Source organism: Cetorhinus maximus, chromosome 29 (assembly GCF_964194155.1).
Source record: "Cetorhinus maximus chromosome 29, sCetMax3.hap1.1, whole genome shotgun sequence".
Lineage (NCBI taxonomy): Eukaryota > Metazoa > Chordata > Chondrichthyes > Lamniformes > Cetorhinidae > Cetorhinus > Cetorhinus maximus.
Genome location: NC_135907.1, coordinates 25,048,100 through 25,074,513, shown reverse-complemented (window position 1 = coordinate 25,074,513; position 26,414 = coordinate 25,048,100). Strand labels below are relative to the sequence as shown.

At 40.6% G+C, this 26,414-nt stretch overlaps 1 protein-coding gene across 2 annotated transcripts in view; it reads left to right on the top strand.

The window, feature by feature from the left end:
* The window catches only part of LOC144669472 (RNA binding protein fox-1 homolog 1-like), a 304,542-nt gene that overhangs the window by 21,675 nt on the left and 256,453 nt on the right, over positions 1–26,414 (top strand). Inside the window, exon 1 of one of the 2 annotated variants that reach the window (XM_078531942.1) lies at positions 7,442–7,588. The exons of the other annotated variant lie outside the window; for it this stretch is intronic. The gene's annotated coding sequence lies outside the window, so the exon portion shown is untranslated. Of the gene's footprint in view, positions 1–7,441; positions 7,589–26,414 lie in introns of those variants that run through there. 2 annotated transcript variants of the gene reach the window in all.

The following is a 26,414-nucleotide window of genomic DNA, read 5'->3' as shown; positions in this document are numbered from 1 at the left end:
AAGGAAAAACTGCTGGAAGTCTGAAAGTAGACCAGGTTCCTTCTTTGTTTTGATCAGTTCTATGGGCTCAAAAGCTTTCATATATCTATTTAAATGAGGACTCTATGCTTGAAATGCAAACCAAGGATAGCTAAAACTATAATATTTATTATGTTATGTTTATAATATTTAATTTTAAACGTTCAAATATTTTTCCCACTTATTCCTATTATTATTTTAAACGTTTATTTCCATTCATTGTTTTATCCCCACCTTTTAGCCTATTTTGATCTTTTCCCCCCACCCCCACTTGGGCCATCTGTCACTTGCTCATCCTGCTTTCCACTCTTAATGTCACCATTAGCACCTTCTTTAGCCTGTATCACCGCCATCAACACCACTTCGACCTTTTGTTTATGACATCTTTTGCAATATCTCCTTTGCCTCCACCTATCACTGGCCTTCTACCAAGCTTCACCTGTCCCACCCCCCTTAAACCGTATATATTTCACTACATTTCTACTTTTCTTTAACTCTGAAGAAGTCGTACAGACTCAAAACGTTAACTGTCTTTCTCTCCACAGATGCTGTGAGACCTGCTGAGTTTTCCCAGCAATTTTTGTTTTTGTTGTAGCTAAAACTTGTGATTTATTAGCCAGTTTCACAATTTGCTGGAACTGAAGAACTTGAGATTATCATGCTAAATTTAAAAATATAAATCGTAGAATTCCAGTGACTCGAGTGTTGGCAACAGTGTCAACCTGCCTCCTCATTTTAATTACTGACTTTTGACTTTTAAAGAAACACTTATTGAAATGTTCAGAATGATTCTAAAATCTATTGGCTCCTGCGTTGGTCAACCAGTGACTGTTGTGGTATGTATCGTGTCATTTTCCTGTGTTGTTTGTTGGTGGGTAGAGTGCAACACCTTATGGGTAGCAGGAGTGCTAGGTTACTTGATACTAATTTGTTTTTTTAAAAAAAAGGCAGCTTTCAGACCAATATTGAGGTCCAGTTCTTTGAGCACTGAGACACGGTTGGCACTTTGCCCAAATGGTCATTCTTCATGTTTGAGCCTCGATGGTTGCTATCTGTACTGTTTGACCAAGACAATTACCGTTGAACCTAATCAATGAATCATGGAATAATACAGCACAAAAGGAGGCCACTCAGCCCATTGCCCCTGTGCAAGCTGTTTGAAAGTACTTACCAATAATTAGTCCCTCTACGCTGCTTTTCCCCCCATAGCTCTGCACATTTTTCCACTTCAAGTATTTACCAATTCCCTTACAGATGTTCACAGGTGCTTTCCAGCAGAGATCATTGAATTGTAGCGTGAAAGCTGATAGGGAGTTCTGGTAAATACTTTCCCCTCAACCAAGATCACCAAAGAATAGCTTAACTGGTCAATACCTCATTGCTATTTGTGGGATCCTATTGTGTGTAAAAAAGGAAAGAAGCATCATACTTCAGGGTTATTGGATGTGAACCTCTTTCTGTGTCAAGAGCAACTCAAAGGGACTGGAGCAACGATAAAGGCTGGGTTTCTTTGTCAGATTTTGGTGTTCAGTTCCATTTACAAGGCCTGATATTTAAGCAGCCATGGCAGCCTATTGTGGGACTTGAATAACATCCATACTAGTGCTGATAAGTGACAGGCAACATTTCAGTTAAGTGATGACCGTTTTGAACAAGAGAAAGTCCAGTCATTTCCCCTTAACCTCGAACAGCAGCCTAAGGACTGCAGCAATACCTGAATCACGCCGACAACTACCTTTTTAGCAACTGGGGATAGGCAATAACTAGAGCAGTTTTAAAGCCTCTCACATCCCAAGAAAAAAATTAATAAACACAAGACTCAGTAAAAGTAAGTGACTCTCAATAAGTTTAGATTGGTTTAGATTAGATTAATTGATTCATTACAAAATGTAGCCACTTGGCAGAAACGTAGTTTGACTATGTGGAACTGAATTGATGGGCTTTTTTGGATACTGGACCACAGAATCTTGTTGCCATTATATGCTAATTAAACCCACTTAGTGAGATGTACTTTTAAACCTACTTATTTATTCCAGATAATTTCACTTTTATAAAGATTTAATTGCATTCAGAATGGTTCTAATTTCTATCAGCTCAAACATAGCATAAAATGCATATTCAGCAATGGCAGATGTTATGATCCTAGACGATGTTGTTACTAGACAAGTCAGATCCCAGAATGGAACCTGGCTTGATAGACCATAACTTTTTTTTTAAACCGTGGAGGGTATTTACTGAAACATTGACAGGAGTCTGCTGTTGGCTTTTTAACAAAAAGATAAAAGATTTATTAAACAAGAAAGATTAACTATGTTACACTAGACGACAAAAAGTTTGGAAAGATTTCAACGCAGACACCAGGGAAAAAAAATGATTCAAACTCTATCCTTTTTATCCCAGCAATACCCTTAGAGACCCAACACTCCAGTGAAGAGTTACCACTATTTCCACACAAAGGTTAGAGCTGGTTCAGTTGAGGAGAGGTTTATTTTCCAGTAGACTTCTGAACATTCACAAGAAATCCTTCCACAATTGCTATCTCCCTTGAGATATCCAGTAAACTCACTCTAAATTCACTATTACTTTAACTTTAGAGCAATACATATGAGTTCCTTAAACTCATTCCACAGCAGTTTGGCATCATTTCCAGCTGTAATCTTAGACCTTTTCTGCCTTCACTCTGTGATATACACATACCAACTGAACTAAAATCTGCCTTTCGTCTCTCCTGTTTCTCTCTGACTCCCTGTTGCTAGCAACAGCACAGTTTTTCCCCCCTATTTTTGTGTTTGCTTTAACTTTCCTAAACTCTAACCCCTTGGTAATCCATCTCTTCACTTCAACAGTCGTAAAACCTGATTAAGAATGCATGTATACAAACAGGGCCTGGAGACTTCCCAGCTCCATCTCAAAAAAAACACTAAAGTGAAACCAAATCATGGTTTTGCCTTTCTTAACACACAAATAAAAAAAAGCTTAAATTAAACTTAAAGCTATATCTTGTTCCTAACTCCCACAAATGCAAATATAAATAACTTAAAACTATATCTAGTTCCTAACACATATGATGAGCTTTCAAATCACGTATCACTGCACTTTTCTCATATCAAGTTCTCCATCTTGCTGTTCTCAATATAACAAAAAAACAAGATAGATGCAAGCGAAGACTGCCGCACCTCCATTCAGTAAAAGCTCAATGTACCCCTCTCATAGTAACCAACTGTTTCTTATTGGGTGTATGCCTAAGTGTTGCAGGATAAGGCTTGCGGCAGGTCATATGTGCTGGGCTTTGAGTCTAAATTAAAAGAGCATTGGTGGCTCTAAGGACATAAGAAATAAGAACAGGAAATGGGCTATTTGGCCACTTTAGCCTGCTTCGCCAGTCAGTAATTTCATGGCTGTTGTGATGTGACAAGTCCACTTTTCTGTCTGTCACCTATAACCCTTGACTCCCTTGTCAATCAAAAATCTATCTAACTCAGCCTTGAATATATTCAATGACCCAACCCTCACCGCTGGCTGGGGAAGAGAATTCAAAACACTAATGAAGAAATAGAGAAGAAATTCCTCATCTCTGTCTTAAATGGGAGACCCCTTATTTTTAAACTGTGTCCCCTAGTTCTAGCCTCTCTCATAAGGGGAATCTCCTCTCAGCATCCATCCTGTCAATTTCCCCCAGGATCTTATATGTTTCAATAAGATCGCATCTCATTCTTTTAAACTCCAAAGGATACAGGCCCAACCTGTCCAACCTTCCCTCAAGATGATCCCAGGAATCAGTCGAATGAACCTTCTCTGAACTGCTGCTTTCTTAGGTAAGGAGACCAGAACTGTACACAGTACTCTGAATGTGGTCTCACCATGTCCTATTCAATTGTAGCAAAACTTCCTGCTTTTATCTTCCAATCCTTTTGCAAGAAATGACAACATTCCATTTGCCTTCCTAATCATTTGCTGTACCTGCATACTAACTAATCGTGCATCAGGACACTCAGATCCCCATGTACCACCGAGTTCTGCAATCTCTCTCCATTTAAATAATATGCTACTTTTCTATTCTTCCCGCCAAAGCGGACAAGTTCACATTTTCCCACATTATACTTCATCTACCAAATTTTTGTTTACTCGTGTAATCTATCTAAATGCAATTGTTGACACTTTGTCCTCATCACAATTTACTTTCCTACCTATCTTTGTGTCATCAGCAAATTTAGTAACCATACATTCGGTCCCTTCATCCAAGTCATTTCTATAGTTTGTAAATAGTTGAAGCCCCAGCACTGATCCCTGTGGCACTCCACTAGTTACAGGCAGCCAACCGTATCAAACGCCTTTTGGAAATCCAAGTACACTACATCTACAAGTTCCCCTTTATCCATGTCACTTGTTGCTTTCGCAAAGAACTCTAATATATTAGTCAAACATGATTTCTCTTTCACAAAACCATGTTGACTCTACCTGATTGCAAGATTTTCTAAGTACCCTGCTATAGCCTCCTTAATAATAGATTCTAGCATTTTCCCTATGACAGATGTTAGGCTAACTGGTCTGTATTTCCTAGTTTTTGTCTGTCTCCTTTCTTGAATAGAGGAGTCACATTCGCTATTTTTCTATCTGATGGGACCTTCCCAGAATCTTGGGGATTTTGAAAGATTAAAACCAATGCATCTACTATCTCAGCATTCTCTTCTTTTAAGACTCTAGGATGAAGTCTATCAGGTCCTGGGGACTTGACAGCTTTTAGTTCGAATAGTTTTTGCTCTTTCCCTGGTAATTGTTCCTTCCTTCCTCACTTCTTGCTTTACAAGTATTTCTGGGATGTTATTTGTGTCTTCTATAGTGAAGACAGGCAAAAAGTATCTGTTCAACACTTCCACCATTTCCTTATTTCCCATTATTAATTCCCCAGATTCGCTCTCTAGAGAATCCATGCTTGCTTTGGTTACTCTTTCCTTTTTAAATACTTGTAAAAACTCTTTCTATCTGTTTTTATATTTCTACCTAGCTTGCTTTCGTACTTTTAATTTTTCCCTCATTATTACCTTTTTTAGTGATTCTTTGCTGGTTTTTAAATTCTGCTCAATTTTCTGACCTACGACTAATCTTTGCAGAATTGTACACTTTTTCTTTCAAGTTGATATCCTTAACTTCCTTAGTGAGCCATGGATGGTGCATCCTTCTCGTAGTGTCTTTCTCACTGGAATGTATCTCTGCTGAGTGTTATGAAATATCTCCTTAAATGTCTGCCATTGCGTCTCTGCTGACCTACCCCTTAGCCTGATTTTTCTGTTTGCTTTAGCCAGCTCTATCTTCATACCCTTGTAATTGCCTTTATTTAAGTTTAAAACACTAGTCTTAGATCCACTCATTTCTCCCTTAAACTGAATGTGAAATTCAATCATGTTACAATCACTGCTACCTAGAGGCTTCTTTACTATGAGGTAATTAGTTAAACCTCTAGAATAACCCGCTCTCTGGTTGGCTCAGGAAGGTGCTGATCTAAGAAATTGTCCTGAGAACGCTATGAACTCATCTTCCAGGCTATCTAATCTAATGCCGATCTAATTCTTCCAATCTATATGTAAATTAAAATCACCCATGGTTGTTGCAATACCTTTCTTACGAGGCCCCATTATTTGTTCCTGTACACCCCAGCCTACAGTGTCGTTACTGTTAGGAGGCCTATAAACTACTCCCACAATTGACTTTGTACCTTTGCCTAATTCTGATCCCTACCCAAGCTGATTCTACATCTTGATCTTTATAACTAAGGTCATCTCTCTCACTAATGTACCAATTGTCATCCTTAATTAACAGAGCTATAACAACTCATTTTCCTGGCTTCCTGCCCTTCCAACATGTCCAGTGCCCGTGAATGTTCGGGCCCCAGCATTGGTCACTTTGCAGCCAGGTCTTTGTAATGGCTATCAGGTCATTCTGTTTGAGCTGACAATTCACCTGTTTGCTATGAATGCTATGGGCATTCAGATACAGAGCCTTTACTATTTACTTTTTTTTAAAACTGTTTTTACTATTTTTGCAAACACTGGCCTTATCTGCCATCACATTCTTAAGTTTGTATGCTCTGCTCCTTCCTGCCATGCTCTGATTATCTTTACCCTATTGCTATTTTGCTCTCTTGCTTTGACCTTTCCCTTTAATTTTATTTTATTCATCCATGGGTTGTGGGCTTTGCTGGCAAGGCCAGCATTTATTGCCCTTGAGAAGGTGGTGGTGAGTTGCCTTTTTGAGCTGCTGTAGCCTGTGTGGTGTAGGTACACCCGGAGTGTATTTACTGCACCTTCCCTCACATGATACCTTGTCCCCACTATTTAGTTTAAAGCCTTTTGTATGAGCTTATTATATACAGTATCATTTCATTCAAGAATCTGAAATAGGTTTTATATATAGGAATATGGACTCATAGGTTTAATTAAATAGGGCATGTTCAAGATGCAAAATGTGACCAGCAAATAGGTTGTCCGGTGCATGAATTTTTTTAAAAAGAGAAATAAGTTTCTGTGGCTCCACTTCCCTGCGTTAAGTCCATCAAGCTAGTGGTGTTTGACTGGAGATCAGACTTAAAAGGGCATAATTGGGACTCTGGGGGTTTCCTGGGGTCCAAAGTCATTTGAGAATGCAACAGTTGGGTTATAAAACCATTATTTGATTATTAAATCAGCACCCTCTACATGCTTTGAATTTGGTGTGCAGCTAAGATTTGCAAAACTGAAATGCAGAAGTGCTGAAATCTATTCTTGTTCAATCAGTATCGACAAAGGGTTTAAAAACCCAAACTTAACCTTTTTTTCTCTTTTTACAAGTGCTGATCGACCACTATACTTCCAGTATTTGTTTTTATTTTGGATTTTCTGCATTTACCTTTTTCAATTTTCATTTTAAATTAATAATATGCTGCGTTGAATGCATTTTGATTGCGGTTTTCCAGTGTTTCTCCATTTGTTAAAGGTGCCATAGAAATGAAAGCCTTAAAAACCTGCCAGGTTCTGACCAAAATGATGAGCTAATGATCTGTTTTCAAACCTCTGTAAATCTGCCGATGAGAGACTTTGACTCCATTTTTCAATCCTTTCCTTTTTGAAGTTTTCTTTATTCCTCTTCCCCCTCCCTTCAGTGTATTCCATCAAAGGGTGTTAACCTGCACTGCCATATGTGGTCCTGCCCTGTAATTGGAGGGGAATTTATACTTTGATCAGAGTAAACAAACTGCGCCGTTCAATAGATTGCAGGCTATCAACAGTACAGTTGGAGGAAATGACGTGATCCTGTTAACTCAGTCCAGCTTCCTGTAACCTCTTACATAACGTTAATGTGTTGGTGCCACAAAGGAGGTTAGTGGCCTATTGTGAATGTCACAGCACTGAGGCATTGGATTTTTCTGGCATAAATCTATATACTGTAATGCTCTGGACAGACAGTATTGGAAGAATGGGTAACCTCGTTCCTTCAAGGAGAGGAGACTCTTAAACTAGCATTACGTATTGAGAGAGAAACACCTGATTTTCATTCTCACCCTCTCACATTGCTGTGGGTCTGGAGTCACGTGCAGGTAAGGATGGGTTTTTGCAAAAATCAACAGTGGTTCCATGACCATCATTAGACTTTTAATTCCAGATATTGGATTCAAATTCCATCATCTGACGTGGTGGGATTCAAACCCGGGTCCCCAGAGCAATACCCTGGGTCTCTGGATTACTAGTCCAGTGACAATACCAATACGCCATCGCACCCCCCCCCCTCCATTTGAACAAGTGCATTGAAGTGATCGGTGCCCTTTTTGAATCGTGTGAGTACACTGGATTAAATGAATCTCTGCCTGTTGAGTTTCATACTTTGGTTGTTCAAAAGTTGCTGAAACGCAAAAGGATATGAAATGCATACTTTATCTAATGAAGGACCTTACTTATGTCTTCTCATTAACCTCACAGGAAATATTATGTACTTTCACATTCCACTTCTCTATATAGATGCTATCTCTTGGCTCCAGATGCTGATTTAAAAAAAAGTCATAAATGTCACACCAATGATGACCATAATTATTCATGTTGAATCATTAAATTGTGCATTGTTTGAACACTGAAACCTTGTTGATTGAAGGGTGTTTTAAGAGTCTGTTCACGTATCACCTGTGTAAATGGGGCTAGTGGCAGACTGATTTGATCTCCAGACCAATCCCCAGCACCTGCGTTTATAGATAAAAGCAAAAAACTGCGGATGCTGGAAATCCAAAATAAAAATACCAGGAAAAACTCAGCAGGTCTGGCAGCATCTGCGGAGAGGAATACGGTTAATGTTTCGAGTCCGTATGACTCTTCAACAGAACTAAGTAAAAATAGAAGAGAGGTGAGATATAAGCTGGTTTAAGGGGGGGTGGGACAAGTAGAGCTGGATAGAGGGCCAGTGATAGGTGGAGATTGCCAAAAGATGTCATAGACAAACGGACAAAGAGGTGTTAAAGGTGGTGATATTATCTAAGGAATGTGCTAATTAAGGGTAGAAAGCAGGACAAGCAAGGTACAGATAGCCCTAGTGGGGGTGGGGTGGGATGAAGGAATCGAAAAAGGCTAAAAGGTAGAGATAAAACTGTGTTTATAGACCTGAACTGCATATCTCAGACAGTAGTGGAAATGCAGTCGCCTGTAGATTGTGTCCGAAGGGTAAGGCAGCAAAAGCTCTAAATAATATATTTGTATCCTGGGGATAATGTGAAAAATATTTTTAATTGCTGCAAAATTAGCTGAAGTGTTTGAGTATACATGCCATGACTTCACCATGCTAACAAATCATTCAGAGCTCAGTTTGCATTTTGGAGGTGTTGAATTGGAATTTGGAAGTATGAAATGACCTTCTAAACCTGAAGGACCTCAGCAGCAAGTCAGAGTTTGATCAGTGCAATGTGGTCGTCTTGTTAAACTAAATTCAGACCAAAAAAAAAAATCTTTCATATCACAGTGTTGGTGGCCTATTGTATTTATTCACAGCAGGTTAAAGGTCACTGCCAGGCCTTATTGAATTACAGAACTGAAATGTTCAAAGGATGTAAATATCATACATAACCAACCATTGTGCTACCATGTGAAAAGAAAACGGGGTCTCTGATCACCCATAGCGATGGAAGAAGCATCAAGTAGTTTTTGCAGCTGACTGAATATTTTCATTGGTGTTATTGGAAGTCCCAGCCAAAGTTCAGTGTACACTTGTTGGAGGAAAGGAGGGGGCAAGAGTATATGCTTGAAGTGTAAATGCTTAAAATGTTAAATACAAAACCTTATATGAAACTATCTAGATCTTGGAGTCTGGTTGAACATTAGCAATGCATGACATTTCCAGTGTCTCCTAATCAAAGCTTGGTTGGCTAGAATCCACACTGAAATTTCAGTTGTACAGCTTATTCACATTATGGTAAGAACATGCATAACTATTACCGTGCATTACTCCACAAGTCAGGTAGTTGCAGAACGTCTAAATAGCGCCACAAGTCTGTACTTAGTGCTGGGATGTCTTAGGTTGGGGAGGGTGGTGCATGAAGCTGTGCTATCTAACAGATAAGATGAATGTGATTGCCTGTTACCATCTTCATACTTATGCATGCTTGCTTAAAAATTGCATTACATAAATGAAAATGATTTTTCTATCAGCCATATTTTTTTCTCAAGTAACAAATTCACATTAATGAACTTTCATTTAAAACCATTTCCCCAACATAAAATATCAGCTGTTGTTACCTGAGTTGTGTGCACTCCTTTCACCTCTAAAGAAACTTCGGATGACTGAAATTGTGGCTGCAAAACTGTTTAACTACCTTTTAAGTAAGAGAATAAAAATTCTAATATGTCAGAAAGACCCAGCCTAACAGCCCAGCACTATGGATTGAATGTTATGACGTGTTGAGTCTACCTTAACTGTGATCCTTTGCATGCTATTTAAAAGCTGGTTTGCAACACTGTCCTGTGGGTGGAGCTTACACGTTTAGAAACTGCACATGTGGGGATAGCAGATTTTGAAACAAGTGATTAATTTTGTTACTATATTCATTTATTAGTGTCCAACAGTTGGGTGCATGGTATTACTTGGAATTCAGCCTCAAAATTATGCTGCATTGTGATCATTCTGACAATTGACAGATGATCCAAGCATCACCTGTGGAAGGTTTCAGATCCAAGGCATAATAATCAGTTATTAATCATAAAATTAAGAGACAGAAGGCAGGTCACTGGTACATTTTCATTCAGAGGATAGATGTGTAATAAGTAATCAAGGAAAGTAATTGAAGGCAATGTAAGTGCTTCAAGAGATAATTAAATGCATTTTTAGAGAAAAGATATTGAGGAATATGGTGAGATGGTGGATAGGTAGGGTTTACTTAATCTGCTTTCTGGCAGAGCATACATGAATGAATGAATAAATTAATTAAACTCATTTGGACTGGCCATTGCTTTGGAATAGCCCAGAACTAATGCTGTTAGGAACTAGAGTTAGATTTAAGTTTTTATTCATTCATGGGACCTGGGCGTCGCTGGCTAAGCCAGCATTTATTGCTCATCCCTGGTTGCCTTTGAGAAGGTGGTGGTGAGCTGCTGCCTTGAATCACTGCCATCCATGTGGTGTAGATACACAAATAGTGCTGTTAGGGAGGGAGTTCCAGGATTTTGACCCAGCAACAGTGAAGGAACGGTCAGTACATTTCCAAGTCAGGATGGTGAGTGGCTTGGAGGCAAGTTATATTTGTTTTGGTGAATGTTAGGAGTAAGCTGTAGCTTTAAGTTTATTGTATTTTGTAAGTGCGTGTTAAGAAAGGGGAAACCTGGGTTTTCATTTCACTTTAGAACGTTGCCTGCAAGTCTGTAGGTCTGTTTGTGTACTTGCATTTTAATGAGGTTTTAAGACTCTTGAAGTGGAGAGTTGTGTCTGAAGGGAAGTTAGTGGTTTAGGGAAGTTAAAACAAAGTAGGAAAAACTCTGCTATTGCCTAGCAACAGGAGACCTACAGAGAGACAGAAAGAAACAAAAAAGCAGTTTGAGTTCAGTAGGCCTGTGGATACTACAGGGTGAGAAAGCTGGACAGGAGAAGGAACTGCAGAGAGCAGATTTGCCAAAAGAACAAAGTCCCAGAAACTAGGGAGTGGAGACAAAAGAAAGTCCCCAGAAAACAGTTAAGTCAAAGGACAGGAATCTGGAACAAGATCCTGTTCAGTGAAGGTAAAGTAAGGAACAGAGGAAAAGGCTTCAATTTAATGAGAGAAAGCTGTGGGGAGCAGAATGAAGGAAAATGGGCTTGTGAGAAGCCAGGAGACCCGAGGAGACAGCCAAAGGTTAGTGACTCCTTACTACGGGCCTCTGAAGCAGTGGTGTCCTGTCGGCATGGTTGAGTATCTGAGAGAGTGCGTGGAAGGCGAAGCTTGAATGCATGTGGCGATCCAGGGGAAAGGAACATCAGAAGGAGAGGTTGAAACATTGGAGGTGGATCTTTGTGGAAGATGACCAAGTGAAAGCGCTGTTTGTGAGAAGATTCCAAAGCAAGTTCTTTGAGCGATGAGATCGGAAACCCTTGGGAGTTCTGTGAAACCGGTGACTCAAGGTGTGACAAGTATCTGGGGAGGCTTTGATGAGAGATCCATAGCATCAGTTTGGGGTGGCATCTGTCACTTGATCTTGGAGTGTGGTGTGTCTGACCACAGGTCGCCAATTGGTTTACATGGGGTGTATACTTGTTGTGAACATTAGCGTATAAGACAGGTTTTTTGTAACTTATTTTATTCTTATGAATCTGTATATATCTGTACAGATCTGGTCGTGGGTGAAGGGGTAGTGTAATATAGTTCACCTTTTTCTTGTTTAATAAATGTTTTATTCTTTTATTAAAAGTACATCAGACTCTGACGCTGCCCTCCACGTTTCTGAAAAATTAAAATTCAGATCTATCAAGCCAGGTTCCACCCTGGGATCTGACTCGTCTGTTAGTAACGTCATCTGGGATCGTAACAATGCTGAGGCAGCAGGGTTAGAAGGATACTGATGTAAAGGCAGAGACAGAAAACTCTAGACAGGAAGAACAAAAAAAACAGCTCAGTGTTATCTTCAGCTATTAAAGTCATTTAGTCTATAGGTGCCATCCATAGGTGAGTTACTTTAGCACATTTGGTACTTTTATAGGAGCGAATTTTGAACTGTCCTATTTGTTCTAACTTAGCAAAGATATTGTCAGAGACCAGAAGCTACCATCGCAGAAAATGTTATATTCAGAAACAGCAACAGAAATATCATGAAAGTCAGTAAAGACTGGAATCTGCTGACAGGCAAAGATGTAAATGCTGGAAATACCAGGAGCTGTGGCTGCATCTGTGGAAAGTGAAAGAGGTAACATTTCAGGCCAATAAGCTTGAAATGTTAACTTTGTTTTACTCTCCACAGTTACTACCTGAACTGCTGCTATTCCCAGCGTTTTCTGCTTTTATTTCAGATTTCCATCATCTGCAGTATTTTGACTTTATAACTTCAGGGACTTCAGTTTGAAAACCCATTGGCTATAGTGTGAAGCAATTTATGAATTTTAGAAGTAGGTCAATATGATTTTATTCATAAAGAGATTGGGCAGTTAGTTTTTTTAAGAGGCCTTTTGTATTAATTATGGCCCATGTGGATGTTATGTGTTTTCATCGTTCATAGTCTGGTTTTTAAAATTATTTGTTTTGGGATATGAACGAAGCTTTTTTTAATTTAATGCCAAAATTGATCTTGGGATTTAAACTCACGACTTTAAGGCTAACGTACCCTTTCTGCATATTCTATATTTGGATAGCAGCACGTTCATCAGCTGCTATTTTCTTCTGGTATGAAATTTAAGTGCCGTGAACGATTATAGTTTTCCATAGCCCATTTCAAGCATATCTGAATTTAAATTACAGTATAATTTTAAAAGAGTTATGAATTATGTTAGGGCTTTTCCTGAGTTTGCTACTAGAAATTTAAAACATTTTTCCTCAGATTTTTCTGCCTTTCGATTTCTTCTGAAAGTGGCATCTCACGCTGGTTTGTGGTTTAATGGACAGCAGTAGCCTACCAACTTTTGGCATCTCATGCAAGTGTGTGTGTGTGTGTGCAGATAAAAGATACAAACTTGCTTGGCTTGGCTCATATCTGTGGATGAACTTGCTGAGCTATTGGTTGATAAGGCAGGGGCCAAAGGTGCTGTTCTATTGATCTTGTATGCATGTGACACACAAATGGAAAACTGTCCAAACTTGGTGCCCTGTCTGTTTTAAGGAGATAGTTACTTATATAATAAAGGCATAAAACAATAACTGTCACTAGGATTTTATTCATAATCTGATGTTTCCAAAAAGGCCAATTAAAGTGCTTAGTGTGATCCTGATCCCAGTGTTCTGTTTGTGTGGTGGTTGGGGTTAAGATATATTGTATGGAGGAGCTTCAGTTTCTAAACTGATATGAAACAGGAAATGGAGTGTGGCTGGATTATTTTTCTCCATTGGGTTTTATTAGTTTGTTCAATGTCTGGAAATCGCAGATTGGTAGGGCTCTGAAATTTTCTTTCTTCAGTCCTGATTTCTGAAATTACATTACTTAAATAAACTATGTTTTTGGTTCCTATGCTCACCAGGAGGGATGATTAAAAATTGAATTAAACTATTGCATTTTGATTTCTAGAAGAAACCAAAAGTAGAAAAAAGCTAAACTGAAGTGTGAGCAATTTAAATGTCTGTCACTTTTTACTTCTTTGCAGGCAGTTTAAATAACTGTTAATATTTTCTGAAATGACATGTTGACCTCAAAGTTTATATTTAAAAAAAAGTTAAGTATAGATAGTTTAATATACATATTTTAAATTATTTCCAATATTGAAGTTTTCAACTAATTTAATTAAATGTTGGAGTTGAAAATATCAAATTATTTACTTGTATCATTCTCTACCATGTTGCCCCATCCTAATCCATTTCTTCCTGTCTTTGACCCTGCAAAAAAAACTCCTCCTAGTCTCTCACCACTCAAATTTAAATTCCCATCTATTTACCCTTTGTCCTACGATTCATCATGACATTAGTGCAGCTACTGATTTGCTAAATTCCTTTTTTATTATTCTTTCACAGGATGTGGGCGTCGCTGGCTAGGCCAGTATTTTTATTGCCCGTGCCAAATTGCCGTTGAGAATGTGGTGGTGAGCTGCATTTTTGAACTGCTGCGGTCCATGTGATGTAGGTACACCCACAGTGCTGTTAGGAAGGGAGTTCCAGGATTTTGATCCAACGACAGTGAAGGAATGGCCAAATAGTTCCAAGTCAGGAAGGTGTGTGGCTTGGAGGGGAACTTGCAGGTGGTGGTGTTCCAATTTGCCCTTGCCCTCTAGGTGGTAAAGGTCATGGGTTTGGAAGGTGCTGTCAAAGGAGCCTTGATGAGTTGCCACAGTGTATCATGCAGATGCTATACACACCACTGCCAGTGTGCATCGGTGGTGGAGGGAGTGGATGTTGACGGTGGTAGATGGGGTGCCAACCAAGCAGGCTGCTTTTGTTCTGGATGATGTCAAGCATCTTGAGTATTGTTGGAGCTGCACTCATCCAGGCAACTGGAGGGTATTGCATCATACTCCTGACATGTGCCTTGTAAATGGTGGACTGGCTTTGGGGAGTCAGGAGCTGAGTTAATCTCTGCAGAATTCCCAGCCTGGTAGCTGGGTAACCTGTTGTTTTAGCCACAGTATTTATATGGCAGGTCCAATTCTGTTTCTGGTCAATGGTAACCCCCAGTGTGTTGTTAGTGGAGGATTCAGCAATGGTAATGCCATTTAATGACAAGGGGAGTTGGTTAAATTTTTTCCTGTTGGAGATGGTGATTGCCTGACACTTGTTTGGCATGAATGTTACTTGCCACTTGTCAGCCCAAGCCTGGATATTGTCCAGGTCTTGCTGCATTTGGACATGGGCTGCTTCAGTATCTGAAGAGTCGCAAATGGTGCCGAACATTGTACAATCATCAGCAAACATCCCCACTCCTGACCTTATAATGGAAGGAAGGTCATTGATGAAGCAGCTGAAGATGGTTGGGCCTAGGATACTACCCTGAGGAACTCCGCAGTGATGTCCTGGATCTGAGATGATTGGCCTCCAACAGTCACAACCATCTACCTTTGTGCTAGGTATGACTCCAATCAGTGGAGGGTTTCCCTGCTGATTCCCATTGACTTCAGTTTGTTGCTAGGGCTCCTTGATGCCACACTTGGTCAAGTGCTGTCATGATGTCAAGGGCAGTCACTTTCACCTCACCTCGGGATTTCAGCTCTTTTGTCCATTTTTGGACTAAGTCAGCAATGAGGTCTGGAGCTGAGTGGTGCTGGCGTAACCCGAATTGAGCATCAATGAGCAGGTTATTGCTAAGTAAGTGTCACTTCATAGCACTGTCAACGACCCCTTCCATCACTCTGCTGATTATTAAGAGTAGACTGAAGGAGCAGTAATTGGCCAGTTGGATTTGTCCTGATTTTTGTGTACAGGGCAGTTTTCCGCATTGATTGGTAGGTGCCGGTGTTGTAGCTGTACTGACGCAGCTTGGCTAGAAGCGAAGCAAGTTCTGAAGCACAAGTCTTATGTACTATTGCTGGAATATTGTCAGGGCCCGTAACCTTTGCAGTATCCCATACCTTGATACCACATAGAATAAAGCGCATTGGCTGAAGACTGGCATCTGTGATGCTGGGTACCTCAGGAGGAGGCCAAGATGGATCATCCACTTAGCACTTCTGGTTGAAGATTGTTGCAAGTGATTCAGCCTTATCTTTTGCGCTAATGTGCTGGGCTCCTCTACCATTGAGGTTAGGGATATTTGTGGAGCAACTTCCTCCAGTGAGTTGTTTAATTGCCCACCACCATTGATGACTGGATGTGGCAGGACTGCAGAGCTTAGAGCTGATCTGTTGGTTGTGGGATCATTTAGCTCTCTTTATTGCATGCTGCTTTTGCTATTTGACATGCAAATAGTCCTGTCCTATAGCTTCACCAGATTGACATCTCATTTTTAGGTATGCATGGTGCTGCTCCTGGCATGTCCTCATGCGCTTTTCATTGAACCACAACCTCTCCATCATTGATGCCCTGGTCCCCAGTAAAACTATTACAAATTCTTACCCTTGTCATTGTCCCTAAAGTATCCACCATCTTTGCCCTTAAATCTAACGGGTGCCGAATTGAATGTAGAAACAGAAAATGCTGGAAATACTTAGCAGTTTGGGCAGCATCTGTGGAGGGGGAAACAGAATTAGTATTTTAGGTCGGTGACCTTTTCTAGGTTCTGCAATATTTTGCTTTTCCATCAGATTTGAAAATTAATATTTGAAATAAAAGTGGAAACTTTACACATAGCTTCCTTCAAACTCAGGCAATGCCAGGAGCCTGTAATTGTCCAGGAGGCTGGACTGGGTTTGGCTGATAACTGATTTAAGGATGTATTGGCAAGTCTCTGGCTGGATCATAGAAAGCATTACTGAATCCTCCTCTCCATCATTAAAGCTGCCCGCTCTTCAAAGATTATCCAGGAAGGCAGAGATAAGGTTTCTCTGCTGCACCACAAACTCTTCTTTAAATCACCCTCCCCTGCCTGCTCCACCCTCACCTTCAACAATAAGTGTGAGGAGCTCGTGAACATTTTTTTGGTACGAGGATCAAGACCATCTGCTCAGTTGGCTTTGCTGTTCTCCCCCCTCCCCCCCCACCGCCCCCCACCCAACCAACAACCCACTGGGACAAACTTCCTCAAAGGCATCCACCCCACCCCTCATCCTAATGCTGAATTTGCATCATTCCCTAGCTTCCATCTCCCTTATGCTGTCCCAGCTCAACTTTCTAGACTCTATTCTCATTGAACTATTGACCACCAGTTTCCCTTTCTGGCTCCTATGTTAGCTGATATTAACAGTTCTCTCCTTGGGTATTGTCTCTCCCTCCTCCAAATCTGCTGTCCTCACCCCTGCCCTCAAAATATTAGCTGACCCCCTCCATCCCTGCAAACAATCACGCCATCTTCAATCTCCCTTTCCTCCAAAGTCAATGAGCACATTGTCACCTCCCAAACCTGCGCCTTTCCTCCTCTAAACTTACCGTAGATCGTAGCTAATGAATCAACTCGGCCTATAACATGACCCCAATTTTAGGCACTAAAAATCATGCTTAAACCCATACTTGTATCAGTCAACACCTCCACCCCACGTCTCTTTTTCTGCTAAGAAATGCTGTACTCTCATTAGGAGTTGACCTCAATTTTTCTCCTCAGAAATGCATGTTTTACTCACCTTTTATAAGTTGATGCATTGGATCAAGCAGACGATGAGGACTGTGTTGTCAAGAAGATGCGCAGGAATTTAAGATACACCCGCACAGTAGATCCTGAATGGCGACTGTCCAATAGAAATGGGTCCTCTGGCAAAAAGAATAAAGTACAAAGCTGGTTTCAATCTAAAAGTAGTAACATTTGCATACTCGCCAAATAACTGTGTTACAATGAGGAAACTTGGTGTTAGTGGAAAACTAATGTGAAAATGAAAGAAGGAACCTGCCCTGAAGATGCCCAAGACCAGATGTGCTATGAGAACAGGGACCAGCCGCTCATCTGACCTTGAGATTCCATGTATTGGAATGGGTCCTCGAAAATCGTCAGAGTGGTTATGTTGTGGTTACACCATAGATGCAATGTACATATACATGCTTAAGTGGGCCAAATCAAACCCGAGTCCAGCAAAGATTTCAGAGCAACAACTAATTGGTGTAACCGCTTTATGGAATGAAAATGCCTAGTGTTGCGGCAGAAGACCAAGATCGCTCAGAGTCTACCAAAAGATCTTAATGTCAAAATTACCAGTTTCCAGCGATTCAGCATCAGACAGTGTCAAAAACACATGTACCCATGGTATGTCGCATCGGCAACATGGATGAAACACTCATGAATCTCGATCTGCCCAGCAACCAAACTGAAGTGGAAAGAATCGAAAGGTTTCTAGTGAAAACCACAGGACATGAGAAGACAAGATTCATGGTGGTGCTAGCCTACATGGCCAATGAATGAAATTAAAGCCTATAGTAAATTTCAAATGTTAAACCATGTGGAAATCCAAATTCCCTGCAGGAGTTTTTGTGCATGCCTATGGCAGTGGTCAAGATGGAGTGAAGTTGTGTGTTTATAATGTGTGGAATGGGCGTCCTGGTTGCCTACTCGAAAGTAATTAAGACTTTTACACTAAGAAATTAGTGTGGGACACGTTCAGATCCCATATAACCAATGAGATCAAGAGGCGCCTGCGAAGAAGAAATACCCAAATTGCAGTTATAGCAGGGGATCTAAAGTTCATAGTTCGACCTTTGGACCCATGTCTCAACGAGCCATTCTAGGATCATGTTCACGTCAAATGGAATCGGTGGATGGTTGGCGGAGAAAAAAACCTTCACAAAGAGTGGAAATATGCATGTGGCCCTGCTTCGTGTGATTTCATCAAATTGTGGGATGCTATTAATGACAAGTCATCCGATTGTTCAAAAAAAAAGAAATGTCTAATTTTATAGTTGGAGAGAGATGACTTGTTGTGGCGGGATGATTCGAAAACTGAAAGCGCTAAATCAGATTGAATGGGATCCTTATGATGGTGCCATAGCCAAAGTGACTCTGAATTTGATAAACTCAGTGTTGAATTCCGAAGTTGATGAATTTGATAGTTTTTAAAAATGTTTTAGTTTTGGTTCGAGGTACCATTTTAGAATTAATTCATTCCATAAAACCTGTCACGTTAATTGAATTCAAAATACTGATTTTATTTTTCACATCTCAAAATGGCGATCACCTACACAGACACATACACAACGTATAAGCCGATCCCTGTCTTTGGAAGGATTGTCCGAGGCTTTAAAGGTCACGATCGTATGATAATGTGTAAATCCCTTCAAGTAGATTCCACCCTCTGCCACATTACTGAAACAGCTTGCCAAAGTCACAAGATAAGATGCCAGTTGGCTGTGACAGAAGTAGACTGTTTGTCCTTGCCCTTTGATTTTTTCCAAAGCCTGTCCAATATTGTCTGACTGGGTGGAACTTCACTTGCCTGGTTCCATTCTTTCTATCCAGTCACACCCAGAGAATCACCTGCAATGGATTCTCTTCCCTCTCCTGCACTTTTACCTCGTGTGCCCCCTGAGGATCTTAACGTAGCCCCCACTTACTTCTCATCCACATAAGTCCCTTAGCAGCATCATCCAAAAACACAGCTTCAGTTTCCACATATATACTGATGACATTCGCCACCAACTCCCTTGACCCCCCCAACACTGTCTCTGAATTGTCAGACTGTCCAAAATTTAGCATTGGATGGGCAGAAATTTGCTCCAAATGAATTTGGGGAAGTCAGAAACTATTGTCATCAGTCCCTGCCTCAAACATTTTTTCCTAGCCATCCGAAAACCTGTAACCTCTACCATCTAGAAGGGCAAGGGCAGCAGATGCATGGGACATCACCATCTGCAAGTTCCCTCCAAGTCACACACCACCTTGATTTCGAGCTATATCGCTGTTCCTTCGCTGCGTCAAAATCCTGGAACTCCCTTCCTATCAGCAGTGTGGGTGTACCTACACCAGATGGACCGCAGCGGTTCAAGAAGGCAACTCACCACCACCTTCTCGAGGGCAATTAGGGATGGGAAATAAATGCTGGCCGAGCCAGCGACGCCCACATCCAATGAAAGAATAAAACATAAATTATCACTGCCTGGCAACTGTATGAGGTTGAACTTTTACAAATTAAAGCAAAATACTTATGGATGCTTAAGATCTGAAATTAAAAACAAAGAGTTGGAAAAACTCAGCAAGACTAGCAGCTGCTGCCAGAGTTAGTGTTTCTGCTTTTATTTCAAACTGTTCACAACCTTGATATATCTGATCTGAGAATGAGGTTCTGGCTACATGTCTGTACCATGACTAAGACTGCCTATTCCCATAGCATCGTCTGGCTCGGCCCTTGCCTCAGTTTGCTGCTGAAACCCTTATCGATGCCTTTGTGACTTCTAAAGTTGACTATTCCCATGAGCTCTTGACCGACCTTGCATTCTACCCCGCATAAAATTCATTCAGAAGTCTGCTGTCTCTGTGCTAACTCACACTAAGTCCTGTTCACCTATCTCCCTTGTAGTTGCTGACCTACATTGGCTCCCACTCACACAATGCCTTAATTTTAAGGGTTCTCATCCCTTTTTCAAATCCTTCCATGGTTTCCCCCCCTTCACATCTTTGTTACAGCCTCCCCCCCACTCCAGCAAGATCTCTGCACTTCACCAGTTCTGACCTCTTCAGCATTCCTGATTTTAATTGCACTGCCGTTGGTGGCTATCTCTTCAGTGGCCAAAACCCTACGCTCTGGAATTCCCTCCCGAAACCTCTCTGCCCCTTTACCTTTCTTTTCTCATTTAATTTGTCCCTTTAAAACCTCCTCCTTTGACCAAGCATTTGGTCATCTGTCCATCTGCTTCTTACCAAATTTTGTCATATAGCACTTGTGAAGCACCTTGCCATTTTATTAATTTAAAGGTGCCATATAAATGTAACTTTTTGCCTGGAAGAGTGGTTAGATGGAGTGAGAGAGTAAGTGGGAGTAAGACTGTCCTTTTTGCTGCCCAATCTGCGATTGGTCCCCAGGAAAGAGCTATGTCTAGCAGAAGCGAGCAACATCTTTAACTAAGATAAAAGCAAAATACTGCAGGTGTTGGAAATCTGAAATAAAACAGAAAATGCTGCAAAAACTCAGCAGGTCTGGCAGCATCTGTGGAGAAAGAAACAGTTAATGTTTCGGGTCCGTATGACTCCCCTTCAGAGCTAAAGAGTGTAAAAGTGATGGATTTTATACTGTTTGAGGGGGTGGAGCAGGTGGAGCAAAATGGAAGATCAGGGATAGGGTGGGAGCTCAGGAGAAATTTGATAAAGATGTAACATTGAATTCAAAAACTCCAGACCTTGAACATTCTCCTCCATCTTTACCCCTTTTTAATCCAATTTTTAAAAAATCCTTTTTCCCCAGCCCCCACACAGGGCTATCTGTCATATGTTTTTATGTTTTGCTTTCACAGAGCACTTATCCTTGTTCTGCTATTAACACATTTTGCTATCTTACCTTTATACCACTATTAGCACCTTCTTTAGTCTTTAACACTACTATTAACCCTCCCTTTGCCCTGTGTCCGTGATATCCTTGTCACATTGCTCCATGGCTCCCACCTATATCTGACCTTCTATTTTGCTCCCCCCACTCTTAAACCGTATGAAAGCCATCACATTTCTACTTCTCTTTAGTTTTGAAGAAGTTATATGGACTCGAAACGTTAACTCTGTTTCTCTCTCCACAGATGCTGCCAGACCTGCTGAGCTTTTCCAGCATTTTCTGTCTTTATTATCTTTTAAGAACTTCTCCTGGACTAGAGGTGCAGCATGAGCTGTTTCTGTCATCTCTTAGCAAGCAGTTAGCTTACCTCAGCCCCTCCTCTTGCTAGTGCTTATGGAGAGGTGAGTGCATAGTGTAGGTAATTACCAGGCGAGTACCTTATTTGCTTTGTGTTGCACCTCAAAGTCTTTGTTTTTGACTGACAAGCTTGCCTTACTTTTAGCCATTCTGTCGAGGAAGTCAAATCCCAATACTCGCTTCCATCTTTCCTGATGAGTGTGGGCATCTCAGGAAGTGGCAGTGCATATGCAATATAACTTGGCTGTAGTGGCTCACAGAGCAAGTTCCACAGATGTTTGAAACTCCACTGCAACTGGAAACAAACATTGGACCAGAAATACTGTACATGCAAAACACATTGAAGAGCATATAAAAAAACTTAATTTGAGCTTTTAAAAAAAATCTCATTTATGTGCTGTCTGCTTGTTAACCTGCTATTCTTTTCTCTAAGTTTCAATAGAGTCAGGTCAGTCCTAGCTCATTGCAGACAATAGGGACTGCAGATTCAAGTGCTGACTGTGTGCGTGTGTAAAATGTGGATGGTTGGCATGTACACAATAATAGGAGCTCTCCCTTCTAGTCTGATCTCTGCAAGGCACATATTTACCATTACTAGTGTAGCCAAAGTAATTCAGTTAGTCTGCTGCAAAGAACAGAAGCTAGTATTTATAAAGTGTCTTTAAGGCCAAATGTATCCTGCTATATGAAAAATGGGCACTGAGGTAGGACAGGAGAACTTGGGAAAATTGACCAAAAGCTTCATTGAAGGGGTGGGTTTTGAGACAGCTGCAAAGGAAGAGAGCAGAGGGTTTAGGGCATTGAATCCAGAGAGTGGGATGCTGCTGGCTGTGTTGCCACTGCTGGATGAAAGGCTGGGGTGGGGGGGTGGGGGAATGCACAAAAATTTGGTGTCCGAGGAATGCAGATTCTGGTCCAGATTACTACTAAATAGCTGTTGATGGAATGCATACATGTGTGGACATTGGCTATGGACAGGAATGAATTTGAGTGTATATTTCTTTCTCCATGTGTATTTTTATTTAATAGTGGTAAAGTATTGCTGTTAATCACAAGGTAATTGTAGATAAGACAAGCCATTGGCCCATCTTCTTTCATCCATCCAGTATCACCCTAAAAGCCCTCCATTATAGCAACCAGTTGTTAAATGATTTCAGGGTTTTCTCTATTGTTCTATTCTGGACTCCATTCCATGCACCTGCCACACTTTGGGACGATGAACCTGTTGGGTTTAGTCCAAGTTTTGCCTTTTAGTAGTGTCCTTTTGTCCTACTCTCAATTTAACTTGGAAGTAATATCCCAGATTTATCTTTTTCATAACATCTAGAGTTATATTGGGTAGATGTAATGGTGCTATTGTTACCCTTAGCAGTTCTAAGTAGGTGATGGTGGTGGTGGGAGGGGGGGAATTGGACTGAAATTCTATTTGAGAGGTATCCATTGGACATCTGGTAAGAGCAGGATTGACCTAGATTATATTGCTGTTGTATCTCATAGCTGACTAGCCTTCTGAGAAACACTGTCTAGTCTTGCATGTGAAGGATGATGATTTTGTGTATAGAACATACAAATATTTACAGCAAAGAAGGCAATCATTTATTCCATTGTGTTCGGGTCAGCTGAAAATGAGCTATCCAGTCTAATTCCACCATATGTATCGGAGGACTGTCAGTGGTGATGGGCCCAGTGCGCAGCAAGAATCTCTTTCTTCATGTAGTGTCCATGTTGTCCGAGGGTTGTTAATCATGAGCTATGAGGCAAAGCAGGGAGGAAGGCCCTAAGAACTACCTCAGCTGGTATGGGAATTGAACCCATGCTGTTGGTGTTATTCTACATCACACTCTAGACATACAGCCCACTGAGCTAACTAAATCCTCTCAGCAAGAATCAGCAGCTTCAGGAGAGGAAGAAAGGGAACATGTAACCATACAGGATGTCTTAATTTCTAATACTATTTAATGAGAAAGTTGTCATTTTTATTTTGCCATTTAAGTGCTTATATTGGGAATAGTGTTAAGTATCATTTCTAATTGTCATTTTCACAGCTTAACACTCCAGTGAACCTATGCATTCACTTTAATGTATATAATTTTACTTTGCAGTATCCTTTTTTCAGTCCTGGGGAAGTTGAGATACTTTTTTTTGTGAAAAAGACCATTATGGGTGGACCCTAGAATAACTTGAATGTTATAATTTGGGCTGTATAATGAGTCATACTTGGCCACAAATAAAATGTCTGAAAATGATGTAGAAAAATAAAATCCAATTTATTTTACAATGTGTTGGGTGTGGCCAGTTTTTTTTCTACATATGCCTTCTACTGCACACTAGTAATGTAGAGCAGTTGGGCATGCAGGCGTTGTCGTGACAGCAATAGCAAAATATTTGTTTTGCTCTGTGCAGTTTGATGTAGGAACATTTTAGCTGTGGTTGGTATGTCACCTATTAACGTTATAGATGTGGGTAAATACTTGCATGGTGTGGAAGGGTCATATAGGCCAGAAAACTAGTTTCAGTTCCTGAACTCTAGTGAGGAATAATCCCTTTAAATTGTGTTAGCACGTACAAATGGAGCTCAGAGAAGCATTGTTGCTGGGATATCTGTTCCTAGCCAAGGTAGCAGTAATTTTGGGGTGGTGGGGGTAGGGAGAGAATAAATCAACACCAACTGTACTTGCATTGTGCACTTGATGTCGTAAAACATCCCAAGGTACTTCGCATGAGTGCTGTTAAACGAATATTTGCCACCAAGCCAACTAAGGATATATTAAGGCAGATGACCAAAAGTTTGGCCTGAGGTAGATTTTAAAGAGTGTCTTAAAGGAGGAAAGAGAGACAGAGGTTTAGAGAGAGAATTCCAGAGTCCAATGGTAGAATAATTAAAATCATATGTTCAAAGGGCTAGAATTAGTGGAGTGCAGATATCTTAAAAGATGGTATGGCTGAAGGAAATTACGGAGATAGGAAGGGGCAAGACCTGGAGGGATTTGAAAACTAGGATATGAGTTTTAAAATCCAGGCATTGCTTAAACTGGGATCAGATGTAGATCAGTGAGTTCAGGGTTGATGAGTGAATGGGACCTGGTATGAATTAGGACATAGGCAGCAGAGTTTTGGATAAGTTTTAAGGTTACATAAGGGAATATCGAAGGCTGGACAGAAGTACATTTAAATAGTCCAGTCTAGAGGTAAGATAGGCATGGATGAGGGTATCAACATGATGTGTGAGTCACAGTAAGGCAATATTATAGAAATGGAAATAGGTGACCTTAGCAATGCCACAGATATGTGGCCAGAAACTGTTTTTGGGGTCAGGTATGACACCAGAGTTTTGAGCAGTCTGGCTCAGCCTCAGACAGTTGCCAAAGACACAGATGGAGTCAGTGGCTACAGAATGGAGTTTCTGGTGGGGACCAGAGACAATGGCTTTGGTTTTGCCAATATTTAACTGGAGGAAATTTCTGCTCTTACTGGATGTTGGGCAAGTAGCCTCACAAATTAGTGGGAGTGGGTGGGTTGAGCGAGGTGTTGAGGTAAAGCTGGGTGTCTTCAGTGTACAGCATAAATCAGACATTTTTTCTATCCCTGAGGAACTAACCAGATATTTTTGCCAGAAAATGTGTGTCTGTGTATATGCATGCACATATGTTTGTGTGTGGATGTTGAGAAGAAGATTGTGCTCTGCTGTGGTGCCCCTCCACCATACTGAATACCTTGCTGAACTCACTCTTATCGGCTATAAAAAAAAATGGTAATTTAGATGAACTGTCAGAGGTTGCCTCCCCAGTGAACTTCAAACTAGAGTCATCAATCTTAGGGGCAAGAGAGGAGGAAAGAAGAAAGAGTACAGATATAATAATCAAAAAAAATCTTGCTTTCTTCATTCTACAGTAATTGAAATGTAAATCTGTTTTTGCTGTAAACATGCTGTTCAGTGCAATACATAATATTCATCATTTTCACAGGTATGCTGCATGGCTGCGTCCCTACATTTTAACAAATAAGTATAATTTTTCTAAAACTTTCTTCCTTGCAGGTGGAAACCCGAGAGTACTCATGTAGGAAAGAACCTTATAGGGGGCCCTAGAATAACATGCACGTTATTTGACTGGATTGCATATTTAGGTGGTGAAGAAGAGAAACCTTTTACTGAAAATGCTTTAGTCATTAGAAAATCCAAGTTATATTAAATGCAAAATGAATTTGCATATTCAAGAATGTTTTCTGAATGCGTTTTTATACAGCAATGCTAAAGTACTACTATAAATATTCTGAAGCAGTAAGATAACCAGTAATTGTGTTTCATAAAATATGTTTGGTGTTATGAAATATGACCACCTAGTATTCCAGTTGTGCTTCTGTGTCACCTGTTAACATTTTAGTTGAGGGTAAATATGCTACATGGCACAGAACAGGGTTTTATTGGCCAGAAAGCTTTTGGTTCAATGCTTGACCTGTACGGAGTCAGCTGGTCAGAACAAGAGTGGCATTCAGGATACTACAGTTAACCTCTGTCTCTGGGCTGGGGAGGGAGATATTCAGCCAGGAGTTCCTGCTTTTAATTGCTCTCCAATGATCCCCTGCTGAAAACTATGTGGCTGAGTGTAAGAATGGACTTGGCTGTGAAACTCCAGAGTGAGCAATCTGTTGACACTCATTGTTTAGATTCACATGAAGAATGATGACTTGGGTGAGGTATGAGAGAGCAGTTGGCGCCCACAGAATCGTAGCCAGCACTTTCATGAGAGAAAATGTTGAGTGAGGCAAGGGAGGAGATAGCAGGGGCGTTGGCAATAATTTTCAATACCTCTCTGGCCGCAGGAGAGGTGCCAGAGGACTGGAGGACAGCCGATATGGTACCATTATTCACGAAGGGGGGAAGG